Below are 4,877 nucleotides of genomic sequence, written 5' to 3'. Positions count from 1 at the left end.
GTGGCAGCTAGAGTTTGAGATTTTGTTCAGATGAATATGCCTGAATTTCTAGGGTCACAGATTGGTGAGGACCCATAAAACTTCATTGATGAGGTTAAGAAATTCTTTAGAGTGATGCAAGTAACTGGTAATAATAGGGTGGAGTTGGAATCCTACCAGCTTAAGGATGAAGCTCACGTTTGGTTCACTCAGTGGAAAGAAAAGAGGGGTGCAAATGCAGCTCGTGTGACTTGGGAATGCTTTACTGGAGCTTTTTTGGACAGGTTCTTTCCGAGAGAGTTGAGACAGGCTAAAGCTCAAGAGTTCATGAATTTGAGAAAAGGTACCATGTTAGTCCAAGAATATGGACCTAAGTTCACTCAGCTCTCCAGGTATGCTCCACGTATGGTTGCCGCTCCAAGGGCACAAATGAGTAAGTTTTTATTTGGGGTATGCGACTTGGTGAAGATAGAGTGCAGGAATGCTATGTTGTTAGAGGATATGAATATCTCTAGGCTTATGACTCATGCTTAGCAGGTTGAGGGAAATAAGCTTAGGGAAATGGCTATGGACAACAAGAAGTCTAGAACATGGAATTATGAATACTCTCTGCAGAAGTCAAGTGGTGGGAATCTCTCACAGTTTCAGTAGAGGTTTACAACCCCAACACTTTCAACAACTAGTGATTAATCCCCCAGGTTTTGAGAGGATAAAAAAGGTAGGGCATTAGTCTCTAATTCTCAAGGGAGTGCTTCAGGTAACAGGACCTTTCCAACTTGTCCAAAGTGTGGTAAAAACCATCCGGGTGAGTGTCTTGTAGGCAAGGAAGGGTGTTTTGGGTGTGGTCAGTCTGGCCATGGGTTGAAGGATTGCCCTTATACCAGGAAGGGGCAATAAGGTAACAATAATAAGGCTTAGTCTACAAATCCAGTAGTACCAACAGGTCGCCTAACTCAGCAGGGTACTTCATCTAGTACAAATGGCGGTCACCGCTAGAACATGTTGTATGCTCTCCAGGCTCACTAGGATCAGGAAGATTCTCCTGATGTGGTCACTGCTATTTTATGAGTCTTTCACTTAGAAGCTTATGCAATGTTAGATCCAGGGGCTACTTTTTTCTTTGTAATTCCCTATATAACAATAAACTTTGGTGTCAGTCCAAAAACTCTTTCAGAATTCTTCTTAGTCTCTACTCTAGTTGGTAACCTAGTTATATCTAGACGGGTATACATAAATTGCTTTGTCACAGTCTCTTAGAAAGTCACCTCAGCAGATCTTGTAAAGTTAGAAATGATAGATTTTGACATCATTCTAGGCATGAATTGGTTACATTCCTATTATGCCTCAGTCGATTGTTGAACTAGGATCGTTCGTTTTCAGTTTCCAAACAAGCCAGTCTTAGAATGGAAGGGTAGTAGCCTAGTGCATGTAGGTCGATTTATATCTTACCTTAAGGCCAAAAAAGATAATCTCTAAATTGTATATCTATCATCTTGTTTGGGCTAAGGATTTAAACACCGAAACCCCAACTCTTGAGTCAGTTCCAGTAGTAAATGAGTTTCTAGAAGATCTTCCTGAAGTTCCTCCCAAAAGGGAAATTTACTTTGGAATTGATCTCCTTCCAGATAACCCGCCCATTTCGATTCATACTTACAGAATGGCTCCAACTGACCTTAAGGAATTGAAAGAGCAGCTGAAAAACCTTCTAGATAAGGGCTTTATTAGACCAAGTATCTCTCCATGGGGTGCACTAGTGTTGTTCATGAAAAAGAAAGATGGTTCTCTTAGGATGTGTATTGACTATCCTCAGTTGAACAAAGTCACAATCAAGAATAAGGATCCCATCCCCAGGATTGATGACTTGTTCGACCAACTTCAGGGTGCTAGTTGTTTTTTTAAGATAGACCTCAGATCTAGTTATCTTCAGCTTAGAGTTAGAGATAGTGACATTCTGAAGACAACCTTCAGGACTAGATATGGTCACTATGAATTTGTAGTTATGTCTTTCGGACTAACAAATGCTCCTGTAGCTTTCATGGACTTGATGAACAGGGTGTTCAAATAATATTTGGATTTGTTCGTTATTGTTTTTATTGATGATATCCTCATATATTCTCAGAATGAGGACGACCATGCGACTCATTTAAGAGTTGTTCTGCAAACTGTCAAGGATTGCCAGTTATTCGCTAAGTTTAGCAAATGTGAATTATTTTTACAGTCAGTCACTTTCCTTGGTCATATGGTATCTAGCGAAGGAATCTGAGTGGATTCTTAGAAAATAGAGGTAGTGAAATAATGGCCTAGACCCACCTCTCCAATAGATATAAGAAGTTTGTTGGGTTTGGCCCGTTATTACAGCAGATTTGTTGAAGAATTTTTATCCATAGCTTCCCCACTTACCAAGTTGACTCAGAAGTCAAATTTTAGTGGTCATATGAGTGCGAGAAAAGTTTCTCAGAGTAGAAAGCTAGGTTGACTACAACTCTTGTCTTGACTCTATCAGATGGTTTAGATGGTTATGTGATTTATTGTGATGCATCTAGGGTCAGCCTAGGTTGTGCATTGATGCAGTGAGGTAAGGTCATAACTTATGCTTCTAGACATCTTAAGGTCCATGAGAAGAACTACCCGACTCATGACCTCGAGCTTGCAGCTGTAGTATTTTCCCCAAAGATTTGGAGACATTACTTGTATGGTGTTCATGTAGATGTGTTCACAAATCATAAGAGCCTTCAGCATGTCTTCACCCATAAAGAGTTGAATCTTCGTCAAAGGAGATGGCTTGAATTCCTCAAGGACTATGATATGAATGTGGTTTACCATCCTGGTAAGGCCAATGTAGTTGTTGATGCTCTCAACAGACTATCTATGGGTAGTATAACACATGTTGAGGAAGAAAAGAAGGAATTAGCAAAAGATGTTCACTGACTTGCTCGCCTAGGAGTTGGTCTTACAAACATGTCAAATGGTGGTGTGATAGTTAATAATAGATCCGAATCTTTATTGCTAGTAGAGGTTAAGGAAAAACAGGATAGTGATCCTACTCGATGACAGACTGTGACTGGACCTACGGTTCGTAGGTCACTTCTGTGGGTGGCCACTTCTGCAAAATTTCAGTTCTATCTCCCTCGACCACGTCCAAGCCTATTTCCTGCAAATTTAGCACAATAAACATTAGTTCTAATACAAAATGGCCCTAGACACACACAACTCTTAAGTGAAATGTATTAAAAATAACGTAAACTCACAGTATATCACCCATCAACTAATTCATCACTGCATTATATCAGGTTACCAAAATTGTCACAATTTGAGCCTACACCCTGGACGTAGTCGGCACTCGAGAACCATTGTTATTCCCCAAGTGAACCCTCATCCTGGCTGACTACAAGCGGAAAACTAACTCAAGCATACAGAGCTTAAAATTGGATAAAATTCGTAGAATTTAGATACAACGCTTTAACTCAAATGATTAACTCTAAATATAATAGAATATTCAACTAGCCAAAATAGGCAACTCAAGTCTTTAAAACATTTAACAAAATAAATGAACAGACTTCTCAAACTCTACTGTCTATCTATGAAGTCTCTAAATGACAAGGATGGAAGTTGGGACAAGACCCACAAATTCCTAACAAAACTGAAAAGTAAATGGAATCCTCCAGAAGGCAAGGAAGCTCACCATAGCTAGCTCGAACTACAAGCGGTATCAACAAAGCTTATGTTGATAACCCTGAATACTTTTATTTGCATCATAAAATGATGCAAACCAAATGGCGTCAGTACATGGAATGTACGAGCATGTAAGGGGAATTCTAAAGCATAAACATAAGCTTGAACTGATGGAAAAGAAATATACTTACCTCTTCTCAACTCACTCAACTTAATTCAACTCAAATAAAATAGTTCAACTCAACTTAGAGAAAATAAGGCTCAACTCAATAACATGATAATCAACTAAGTGAAATATAGTTAAACCCAACTCAGAGAAATAAGGCTCAACTCAACAATAAGATACTAAATATAGTTCAACTCAACTAAGAGAAATAAGTCTCAACTCAACAATAAGATACTTAACTCTCGATAAAGCAACAATAAAAGATGCCATATATGGAAAGCTTTTAAAACAGTAGATAGCAACTCAATGTATTGAAGAATACAATAATAACTCAGTTTGTATATAAAAATACAATATAACTTTGGGGGAGATTCTCTAATCGACAACCATCACTATGAGTTATGTGATGATACAACGTCTAGCCCACGCTAGCAGAACTGTCATGTACTTCGCCAGGGTATAGAACCTACTACTAAGTGGATCTACTAGTCTATGCTAAAAGCATTAAGGAATCATCTAAAAAGTAAGACCCTTTCTACCCACGTTGGCTACATGGTTTATGGGGGCTGTGAGTTGTCTGAGCTCTCCCCCATATTGGTGCTAAATACTACTCTCAAAATATAACTAGCTCATATATTGAAAAACATAACTCTGTCTGTGTTTTGAGATTATTACTCAAAAGTCTTTCTCTCAAAAGAGATGGTACTCAAACTTCTCAAAACTCTTTTGGAAATCTAAGTTTCCTCTCATCATAAATGTAAAAATATTTACTTTTGGGAATACTTAGTTCTCATATATCATTTTTTTAAAAATGAACTCTACTCTACTCTTCCTCAACTCAGTGCTCAAGTCTTTAAAACAAGTTTTAAAACAATTTGTAAAAAGACTTCTTAAAATAGGGTTCATGCTAAATCATGGACGTGAACGACTCAATTAAAGGTTTTCAATAACCATGCATAGAACTCAATACATGGAACTCAACAACTCCAGAACACAAGGAGTCAATGATACTACTCATCTCAAGAATGCTTGACTCGAAGGGTTCATGCGGAATTATGGG

Source organism: Solanum verrucosum, unplaced genomic scaffold (assembly GCF_900185275.1).
Source record: "Solanum verrucosum unplaced genomic scaffold, falcon-dt-bn FXZP01000080.1, whole genome shotgun sequence".
Lineage (NCBI taxonomy): Eukaryota > Viridiplantae > Streptophyta > Magnoliopsida > Solanales > Solanaceae > Solanum > Solanum verrucosum.
The sequence above is the reverse complement of the archived record's forward strand: the minus strand, read 5'-3'. Positions refer to the sequence as shown.